The sequence below is a fragment of the Nerophis ophidion genome, linkage group LG02 (assembly GCF_033978795.1).
Source record: "Nerophis ophidion isolate RoL-2023_Sa linkage group LG02, RoL_Noph_v1.0, whole genome shotgun sequence".
Classification (NCBI taxonomy): Eukaryota; Metazoa; Chordata; class Actinopteri; order Syngnathiformes; family Syngnathidae; genus Nerophis; species Nerophis ophidion.
Window position 1 is genome coordinate 21,278,306 of NC_084612.1, and position 12,409 is coordinate 21,290,714.

Here is a 12,409-nt window from a genome sequence, read left to right on the forward strand (position 1 = left end):
AAAGGGCCATGAAAAAACAAGATATCTGACAAATCTCATTTACGGTTCATGTTTTTCAACCGGAGGAGGATGATACAGGTTGTAAAAGTGAAGAACAAGAACGTTTGATCATATTACGCCTATAGTGGCTCACTAGCACTGGGTTTCTGTGCACTTAAGCTGCGACTTTAAGGTTTTACTACTCACATATAAAATACTACACCGTCTAGCTCCATCCTATCTTGCTGATTGTATTGTACCATATGTCCCGGCAAGAAATGTGCGTTCTATGAACTCCGGCTTATTAGTGATTCCCAGAGCCCGAAAAAGTCTGCGAGTTATAGAGCGTTTTCTATTTGTGCTCAGTAGAAGCATTTAAAGGCCTACTGAAACCCACTACTACCCACCACGCAGTCTGATAGTTTATATATCAATGATGAAATATTAACATTGCAACACATGCCAATACGGCCTTTTTAGTTTACTGAATTGCAATTTTAAATTTCCCGGGAGTTTCTTCTTGAAAACGTCGCGTAATGATGACGTGTACGCGTGACGTCACGGACAATTAGGAAATATGAGCGCTGCGCACACACACAGCTAAAAGCTGTCTGCTTTAACCGCATAATTACAGATCTGTGTTGCTGAATCTTTTGTATTTGTTCAATTAATATTGGAGAAATCAAAGTAGAAAGATGGAGTTGGGAAGCTTTAGCCTTTAGCCACACAAACACACGGTGATTCCTTGTTTAAAATTCCCGGAGGTGAAGCTTTACTATGGATCAGAGCAGTCAAGCAAACATGGATCCCGACCGAATGTCAACCAGCAGGTTTTGGTGAGAAAATTGTGGTAAAAAGTCGCTTCTTACCGGAGATCAGCTGAGCTTGCACCGTCCATAAAGCTGCCGTCGACTTCCCTGAGACACTGGCGTCAAGACACCCGTGGACACACACCTCCGACTATCAGGTACTGTTAAAATCACTAAAACACTAGCAACACAATAGAAAGATAAGGGATTTTCCAGAATTATCCTAGTAAATGTGTCTAAAAACATCTGAATTTGTCCCAGTGCAATCGCGTTTTTTTGTTTTGTTTTATTTTTTCTATCCTCAAACACAAATCTTTCATCCTCGCTTAAATTAATGGGGAAATTGTCCTTTTCTCGGTCCGAATAGCTCATTTTGTTGGAGGCTCCCATTAAAAACAATGTGAATATGTGAGGAGCCATCAACGAGTGACGTCATCTTCCGCGACTTCCGGTAAAGGCAGGGCTTTTTTATTAGCGACCAAATGTTGCAAACTTTATCGTCAATTTTCTCTACTAAATCCTTTCAGGAAAAAAATATGGCAATATCACGAAATGATCAAGTATGACACATAGAATGGACCTGTTATCCCCGTTTAAATAAGAAAATCTCATTTCAGTAGGCCTTTAAGTCCCATCTTAAAACTAATTTGTATACGCTAGCCTTTAAATAGACCCCTTTTTAGACATTTAAATCCCATCTTAAAACTAATTTGTATATGCTAGCCTTTAAATAAACCCCCCTTTTAGACCAGTTACGTCCCAACTTATAACTGATATGTATACGCTAGCCTTTAAATAGACCCCCCCTTTTAGACCAGTTGATCTGCCGTCTCTTTTCTGCTCTGACACCCCCTACTGCGTGGAGAGGTTATCAGGTGACCACAAATGAGGCACTAGCTGTTCAAAGTCGGGACCCAGGGTGGACCACTCATCGGTGCATCAGTTGGGGACGTCTCTGTGCTGCTGACTTGTCTCTACTCAAGATGATCCCCTGCTGGCCCCACTATGGACTGGACTCTCACACTATTAACTAGATCCATTCGACGTCCATTGCACCGGAGTGGAGGGGGGTTCCCACATCTGCGGTCCCCTCCAAGGTTTTTCATTGTATCCCATTGGGTTGAGTTTTTTCTTTCCTAGATGTGGGATCTAAGCCGAGGATGTCCTTGTAGCCCTTTGAGACGCTTATAATCAAGGGCTATACACATACACTTTCATTGATTGATTGATTGATTGATTGATTGATTGATTGATTGATTGATTGATTAATCATGCAAAAACTACATAACCATTTTGTATAACCTTTTGTGTGGGACGGTATAGCTCAGTTGGTAGACTTGCCGTGCCAGCAACTTGAGGGTTCCAGGTTCGATTCCCGCTTCCGCCATCCGAGTGACTGCCGTTGTGTCCTTGGGCAAGACACTTTACCCACCTGCTCCCAGTGCCACCCACACTGGTTTAAATGTAAATTAGATATTGAGGTTTTACTATGTAAAGTGCTTTGAGTCACAAGAGAAAAGCGCAATATAAATATAATTCACTTCACTTGTGGAATGTTGGCACATGCATAAAGGCAAACTCTACTCTGTGTTGCCTCTGCTGGTTTTAGCCTGAGAGTACACTCCACTTGGACTCCATGTGTGAGGATTGCGTGTTTCTTCTTTGTCATTGATACCAATCAACCAATCACAAAACGGCTGTGATTTGAATAATTTTGATATGTTTGTGTGTGCATTTAAAGCTATGGAGAACCTTTTTAATTCCCTTTCTATCACTATCTCTCCCTTCCATCTCCACACAACACATTCTACCATGTCTTTCACACCTGAAAGGCATCAAGAGGGAATGATCGTGTTCATTTGAATGTGATATATTACTGCCCAGTCGGGCACCAACACGAGCACCATGAGGAGCCCATTAATGCTGATGGAGATATGTATGCGGCTCACATCTGTCACATGTCGCTGCCGTGGCAACACCAGCTGCCGTGGTTACAGGAGACCAGCTTCTGTAGTCTTCTGGGATTTGGTTATTACAGAGTAGCTAGCTTACCTGCATGCATGGACAGGCACATTTTTTTTACTGTAACTGAGAGCTGAGCATTAATACTGCAGCTACTGGTGTTGTTTTTGGTGATAAACGGCATGATGATAGATAATAGATGGTTTATTGCAGGGATGGGTTCAGCTGATTGAACTGCAAGTGGTTTGACCCCTCTTGTGTTTGGGAACTGATGAGTAATTCACAAGTGGAGACAAGCCCATGTTTTACATTCAACCCAAGGTCAGATTTGCTCATGATTGGCTCTTATTAAAATGATTTGTTTGGGTTTGAAGTTAATGCCTTCAAGGACAATTCAACCTCTGCTATCTGATGAGAGAGCGAGTTGTTTGTTTTACCACATGATATATACGCCGCTTTATGATACTGCAATGCCAATACTAAGCGGATTCACAGCACAATATATTATTTCTTCATTTTCTACATGCTGTAACACTTGTCATGTTGTTCTTCAGACAACATAGGGTCTAATTTATTAAAGTTTGCATATTTTGAAACACGTGCAGACTTGATAGCGCATGCAAATCTGATCGACCAAGCTTGTGCATAGAGGATGGCGTCTGTTAAATGAGCAAAAAAGGGAGCGCAATACATTTAACATGTCTTGTCTTAAAGGCCACCTACTATTTTATGCAAAACCAACATTTTCTAACCAAAAACTAAGGGTTTGGTCATTGTTTTCTCTAAACGCATACATTTGTCTAAATATTGCCAAGGACACGCATTATTGTGGGTTTCTTGCACGTGATCTTCATTTACTAAAGGAAAAATCAAATCTGCTGGCGAGAATTCCTCTGCCATTCTCTCGTCGTCATGTAACATGAGTGTGTGACTGTTATGAGTTTGTTTGCTAATGACCCGCCCTATCTTGCCTCTGATTAGTTAGTCTGTAATGTTTTGCCCTAAGCTTGGTACTCATCATACTAACACCAACCAATCATCATGAATTTTCTCTGTATGTATGGATGTTCTCGTTCATCCAGGTCATTGTATTTTCTCCATCTTTGTAGCTTGTATGTAAGCTACTGCCAAACTACTCGACCTGACTTCAGTTCGTCATCATAACCGACTTGAGTGGGCAAATGCTCACGTTTGATGGTGTCTGGCACGTTGGAGAAGTGTTCTCCTTACGAATGAATCCCGGTTTTCAATGTTCAGGGCAGATGGCAGACAGCTTGTGTGGCGTCGTGTGGGAGAGACGTTTGCTGATGTCAACGTTGTGAATGGAGTGGTCCATGGTGGGGGTGGGGTTACGGTATGGGCAGGCGTATGTTATGGACAACGAACGCAAGTGCATTTTATTGATGGCATTTTGAATGCACAGTGATACCGTGACGAGATCATGAGGCCCATTGTTGTGCCATTCACCTGAGACCATCACCTCATTTTGCAGCATGACAATGCACAGCCCCATGTTGCAAGGATCTGTACACAATTCCTTGAAGTCGAAAACATCCCTGTTCTTGCATGGCCAGCATACTCACCGGACATGTCACCCATTGAGCATGTTTGGGATGCTGTGGATCGGCGTATAAGACAGCGTGTTCCAGTTCCTGACAGCATCCAGTAACTTTGCACAGCAATTGAAAAGGAGTGGACCAACATTCCACAGGCCACAATCAATAACCTGATCAATTTAATGCGAAGGAGATGTGTTGCACTGCACAATGTAAATGATGGTCACACCAGATACTGACTGCTTTTTTGACCCCCCCAGACCCAATAAAGCAAAACTGCACATTTCAGAGTGGCCTTTTATTGTGGGCAGCCTAAGGCATACCTGTGCAACAATCATGATGTTTAATTAGCTTCTTGATATGCCAGACCTGTGAGGTGGGATGGATTATCTTGGAAAAAAGAAATGCTCACTAACACAGATTTGAACAGATTTGTGAACAATATTTGAGAGGAATAGGTATTATGTGTATATAGTAAAAGTTTTACATATTTTGAGTTCAACTCATGAAAAATGGGAGCAAAAACAAAAGTGTTGTGTTTCTGTTTTTGTTCACCATAGTAGAAGATCATTTGCAACACAGCTACTAATGCCCTTGCCCTTATGTGGGATCTGAACCGAGGATATAATTGCGACTTGTGCAGCCCTTTGAGACACTTGTGATGTAGGGCTAAATATTGATACTAATAGTACACGCAATTTGCATGAGCTAATTTGCGCGATTTTGACCCAAAGTCTTTTGACTTTAGAGCACCTCCAAATTTGATGCCACAATTCAATCAGCATTCAATTCCACATACCTGACAGAATTCAAAATCTTCAACGAATCAACGACCGTAATTGATTATTATGCTTATCTCCACTAGTAACTGTGCATGAAGTGTTAAAACACCTCTCATCTGCAAGTGTAATTAAATATATTTTCATCTGAAAAAATTCTAGTCACTACAAAGGCATCAGTGAAGTTGACCGCACTGCAAGTAGTGAATATATTCACAATTATGGCCTATTATGGTTCTGGTTTTCTGTACAAAAGTGGAAGTCGATACTATATATTGCACTCTATAAACAACAGATTATTTTGACTTTTAAAAGATCTGCAACAGATATTGCACTTTTAAAACATACAAACAGCGACCCAGTTTCCCGAACTCAACTCCATCAACCGCAAACCCAGATGAGTTTTTATGATGACTGGAGTGTGGAGATGAGGAGTGAATAAACACACACATTTAGACAGACACATACCAGGAGACACACATGGACATGAGCACAGCTGTTCTGCCAGATGCTCCTCAGAGTCCTGCGGTCACAAGCGTTGAGCATTTTCATGCCTCTAAAAAGTGAAAACACACACTGTTTAATTTAATCCCTCCCCCCACAATGTAATACAGTACTGAACATAGCACTTTATGGGCCTGATCTACAATAAAGGTTTGTATGTACTAAAACATGTGCAAACTTTATAGCACACGCAAAGCTGATTTACTTAACATGAGCACAGAGGATTGTGTCTCTTTAGTGAGCAGAATAGGGAGCGCAATCCATTTAGAGTATCTGTCTTCATGAATAGGCTAAATAAATTCTGATCATCAGAACGGCCATAGCACTGGCAGGAGATGCACATATATTTATTCTGCACACGCAGTGTGATTAATTAAATCTCATATATAAGCGCTATCTTGCCTGTTTGTAAAGTATGTGCAAACTACATGCAGCACACACGGCAATGAGAAAGGAAATGATTTCGCTACTACTCCAAGCTGCGTGTAACATGTATAGACTTTCAAAAATGAAAATATCAGACATATTGTCAAATCACCAACATCCTTTTATAATTTTAAAGCTGTTGAATGACGAAAACGGGGCTGATTAAATCAATTCAATTGATGCGTTTTTGTATCTGCTGGTGTTTATTTTAATGACCTCCATTTTTTCATACAGAAGATAGATTCCTATGTGAAAAGAACTTTTCGCAATATGCATTTTCTTGCGTATTCTTCTTCACATTTGCAGTTAGTGCCGCAGCCTATCACATGAGCTAAAAAAAAGTGGTTTCCATTGTAGATGCAGTGGTCCCCAACCTTTTTGTATCCGCGGACCGGTCAACGCTTAATAATTTGTCCCGCGGCCCGGGGGGGTGTCCTTTTTTTTTCTTTTCTTTTTTTTTCTTCTTTGTCATGAAAAAGGGACGTTTTTGTCATAAAAAAGGGAGTTTTTTGTGGTTGGTGCACTATTTGTAAGTGTATATTGTGTTTTTATGTTGATTTAATTAAAGAAAAAAAAAAAAAAGTTTTTTTTTTTTTTTAAATAAAAAATTCTTCTGCGGCCCGGTACCAATCGGGCCACAGCCCGGTGGTTGGGGACCACTGTAGATGGACAGCTTCTAAAACCCCCATAAAAAGGTGTATATGCCCATACTTGCCAACCCTCCCGATTTTCCTGGGAGCCTCCCAAATTTCTAACGGGGCAACCATTCTTTCGAATTTCTCCCGATTTCCACCCGGACAACAATATTGGGGGCGTGCCTTAAAGGCACTGCCCTTATCGTCCTCTCTCACCTGTAAAGGAGACTATTATATAAGTCTCCGTTAGTTATAGGTTTATCTATAACCCATAAAGTAGGCAGGCACGGAGCTATTTCTCAGCGTGTGTTTTTTCCAGCCGGCAACGTTAATACACTGACACACAATATTTGGATTCCCATAATGCATTGCTTTAAAACTATGGCAAGTAGTAATGTCCAAAAACATGACAGAGACGAAGCAGAAGAACGAAGAAGAGACATGGCGACGATAAGTAAGAAGAAGAAGCACGCTTGCAGGTTCCAAAATGATTGGAAAAAATAATTTCAGGTTATCCAGGACAGCTCGAAAGGGAAGGGGTATGCTGCGTGCAAATTTTGTAGATCAGACTTCTCTATTGAACACAGTGGCCGAACGGATATAGTCACTCATGAACAGATTATTTCAACTGCTCTGTTTATTGCAGTTCTGAGTGTTGCTGGTTCAGGTCTGGTTTTGGAATTGGATTGCATTGTTATGGTATTGCTGTGTATTGCTATGTTGGATTGATAAAAAAAAAAAATACAAAAAAAAAAAAAAAGAAAGAACATTTTTTAAAACTTTTTTTTAAAAATGAGAATCTATTCTGAATCGCAAAACATGAGAATCGAGATTCAAATTCGAATAAATTTTTTTCCCACACCCCTAATATATATATATATTAGGGCTGGGCAACGATTAAAAATTTTAATTGAAGTTAATCGCACTATTTCTCTGATTAATCGCGATTAACTGCATTGTATACGCAAAGCCCAATAATGAATTCAAAAGTAGTGTGTAGTGCACCTTTATTGGAATATTCTCCCACATGAACAAAAGCGCCAAAACATTTGTTGTGCAAACACAATTTAAATCAGTTCTTGTTAAACAGTAGCAGTTAAATAGCATATTTTATGAAAATCAACTCAAAAAATGTAAATACAAACATTTAAGCTTATTGCCACTGCCAGGGTATTTAAGTAATCCTGTTTGTTGTGGAAAATAAATATAATCTACATACAAATCTCTGAGCCACAATCATAACATCTGAACAGGCAATTTCTGAGGTAACAGCAGAAAAAAAATTTTTTATCAGGGTCTTATGTTTAAAAAAACAATATTATAGATTGTGGGCTGATTTAGGGAATTTTTGATCAAATTATGCGTAGTAGCAATATTAATAATGTTGTGTTTATTCTGCGTAGTGCACTTCAAATAATTATGACCATATCTAGGAATTGATATGATGGGAATTTTCCGATTGCTTGCTTGGTGCTTTGATGAACTGAACGCATATACATGGTACTATTTGTGATGTTATGAGCCAGGGGAAAAAAAGAACTACCCTACCGAGCATGCAACAGGAGGAACGAGCATGCGCGGTAGCCCGGTATAGGTTGTGTGTCGCCATGACGGCATCTTGTATGTTGTTATATGCACGCTCTGAAAGCAAACGTTAAGAACTCAGCCAACACTCCTCGTCTGCATTATTCATAAATAGACAGACAACACATATACTCCGCTGCTTCACAGGCCGCTGGATGTAGCCGGCAAAGTATTCCCATGCTAGCTAGCCGGTCTGGCAAGCACGCGTCTATCAGTCCAAAACGGCCCGATCTATCCACATCCAGAATTGTCTGGCGGTCGTAAGTGATCCCGGAGTGACCACGCTGTAAGCCAGCCATGGAATTTGCAGAATTGTCCGGTATTTTTGCCAAATGTTCCATCTTTACCAAATCCCCTCGACGCCGAAGTACATCCGGGAGATGCCATCTTGTTAAGAAAAGGCGTTAACAAAATAAAACCATGTAAACAACATACGCAAATGTGCGATAAAATAATTGTCGGCGTTAATAGATTGATGAGTTAACGCGTAATTTGCCCACCCCTAATATATATATATATATATATATATATACATATATATATATATATATATATATATATATATATATATATATATATGTAGGTGTGGGAAAAATCACAAGACTACTTTTTCCCACACCTACGTATTGCGCTCTACCACGGTATCGAGCACTATTCTCTGGATAATCCAATCAAGACATATATGTATATATGTATATATATATATATATATATATATATACATATATATATATATATATATATATATATATATATATATATATATATATATATATATATATATATATATATATATATATATATGTATGTATGTGTGGGAAAAATCACAAGACTACTTCATCTCTACAGAACTGTTTCATGAGGGGTTCCCTCAATCATCAGGAGATTTCATATATATATATATATATATTAGAGGTGTGGGAAAAAATGTATTCGAATTTGAATCTCTAATATATATATATATATATATATCCATCCATTTACTACCGCTTATTCCCTTTTGTATATATATATATATATATATGGATGGATATATATATAAAGATTATACGATTTTACGAATCGAATCGTTTACGTTGTGCGATTCAGAATATATTCTCATTTTTAAAAAATCGATTTTTATTTTATTTTTTTTTAATCAATCCAACAAACCACTATACAGCAATACCATAACAATGCATTCCAATTCCCAAACCAAACCTGACCCAGCAACACTCAGAACTGCAATAAACAGAGCAATTGAGAGGAGACACAAACACGACACAGAACAAACCAAAAGTAATGAAACAAAAATGAATATTATCAACAACAGTATCCATATTGATTATAATTTCAGCATAGCAGTGATTACAAATCCCTCACTGACATTATCATTAGACATTTATAAAAATAATAAAAAAGAACAATAGTGTCACAGTGGCTTACACTTGCATCGCATCTCATAAGCTTGACAACACACTGTGTCCAATGTTTTCACAAAGATAAAATGAGTCATATTTTTGGTTTGTTTAATATCCATCCATCCATCCATCATCTTCCGCTTATCCGAAGTCGGGTCGTGGGGGCAACAGCCTAAGCAGGGAAACCCAGACTTCCCTCTCCCCAGCCACTTCGTCTAGCTCTTCCCGGGGGATCCCGAGGCGTTCCCAGGCCAGCCGGGAGACATAGTCTTCCCAACGTGTCCTGGGTCTTCCCCGTGGCCTCCTACCGGTTGGACGTGCCCTAAACACCTCCCTAGGGAGGCGTTCGGGTGGCATCCTGACAGATGTTTGTTTAATAGTTAAAACAAATTTACATTATTGCAATAAGTTGGTGAAACATTACAATTAAAAAAGCTTTTTTTTTTTTTAATCTATTACTCTGCTGGCATGTCAGCAGACTGGGGTAGATCCTGCTGAAATCTTATGTATTGAATGAATACAGAATCGTTTTGAATCGGAAAAATATCGTTTTTAAATCGAGAATCGAATCGAACCGAAAAAATCGATATATTATCGAATCGTGACCCCAAGAATCGATATTGAATCGAATCGTGGGACACCCAAAGATTCACAGCCCTAATATATATGCAAAAAATACCTGAGAATATAAGACACCAAGCCCCCCCACCACCACCACCACCACCGCAAACTGTAAAGTACTGTGCAAAACTCTTATGCCACCACTAATTTCATTGATTTGAGTACCTTTTTAAAGTACAGTTATGTGGGAGAAATACTGTAGATGCAGGACATAATAACAAACGTTTTACTAGTACATTATAGCAAAAACGCCCTGCAATGAGGTGGCGACTTGTCCAGGGTGTACCCTGCCTTTCGCCCGATTGTAGCTGAGATAGGCGCCAGCGCCCCCCGTGACCCCGAAAGGGAATAAGCGGTAGAAAATGGATGGGATGGATTATAGCAAAAACAATTTCTACCAAATTTTGTAAATGTGTGACTTATGGATTAATAAAGAAGCAAATGAATATTGTTGAAGAGCAAGAAGATTGGGCTAAATCATAATTACATTACTTAATTTGTCATCAAAGCAACAGTCCTCCCCTCAATACCATCCAGTATCCTTCATGAACCAGGAAGTAGACTGCTATTTAACAAAGGGATGCATAGCTCGGTTGGTAGAGTGGCCGTGCCAGCAACTTAAAGGGTTGCAGGTTCGATTCCCGCTTCCGCCATCCTAGTCAATGCCGTTGTGTTCTTGGGCAAGACACTTTACCCACCTGCTCCCAGTGCCACCCACACTGGTTTAAATGTAACTTAGATATTGGGTTTCACTATGTAAAAGCGCTTTGAGTCACTAGAGAAAAGCGCTATACAAATATAATTCACTTCACTTCACCAACAGCACAACGCACTCCATAATCTTTGTTTGTTGTTGTTGTTTATGTTAAAACTGCAGCCTTAGTGGAAAAGTCACATTCTAGGTATATGTGGTCTTGAAAGTCTTGATAAAACAACAGTGGCCGAAAACCTTTACTAGTAGAACTACTGGAGGCTGCGGTATTCTTATTGGCCATCCATGTATCATAATAAGCCAATAAAATGTAATATAAAACAGTTATAATTTTTATGACCAAAGTGTACTACAATGGTGATTTAGCTCCCCTTATGTGCGTTACATGTTTTTTTTTTTACATTTGTATCCGTCACAAATAACATAGCCCATTTTAATAGTGAAATGTAAACACAATATTGCCCTCTGCCTTAATTTAATTTTAATAACTTTTTAAATGTGTGAGTCGAGTCTTGAACGGTTCGTTTATTGCACAAAAATGATTTATTTGCAGTTGCTTCTGCGAGCTGTTTTTAGATGCAAATGGCCCATTCTGCCGTGATAGCCACCTAACTGGACTAGAAAACAAAACACAAAATGAGACAAAGTCAAAAAAATATTTGCAACATTTAAATACATGTTAGTTACATTTACAGAGGAGTAGTGCAATTGTGACCTCACATTTTTATAATGTTTTAATTAATATTAATATTAATATTTTTTGCACACATTGCAATATTTTTTTATGTTCCGGCTATATTTTGTCTATATTGTTAAAAAGCTCTTGTGTGGATTTTTTTTTTTTTTTTTACACCAAATTATTTTGCACCTATCTGTAGCCTGTGCAGTTTTTATTGTGCCCCAAAACATTTTTTATAGGTGAGGAAAAACTCAAAACAATGATCTCACTGCATAAAGCGTAAAGATAAGTACCTCCTTACAATGAAAAAACAAGCCAAATATAAATCCTACATCCATCCATCCATCTATTTTCTACCACTTATTCCCTTTGAGGTCACGGGGGGCGCTGGTGCCTATCTCAGCTACAATCGGGCGGAAGGTGGTGTACACCATGGACAAGTCGCCACCTCATTGCAGCAAATAAAATCAACATTTTAATATATTTTCCACAAACACAGTATGAATTGGTATAAATTACAATTATTCTGATCCAAATGATATCTTATAATTGCTATCAGTGATTGCTTTCTTGGTAAAAACAAGTAAATAGAAACAAAAGAAAAACCACAAGCTAGTACTGTATTTTGAACGGCTCTTTGAAAGAAACAGCTCCATCCGTTGCTTACACCTTACTTTTTACCACAATACTAGTGGGGTTCTGTCATCCCACATTCACACCTGTGTGGTTTTTTGTATTCACGTGCACAAATCATCATACAGAC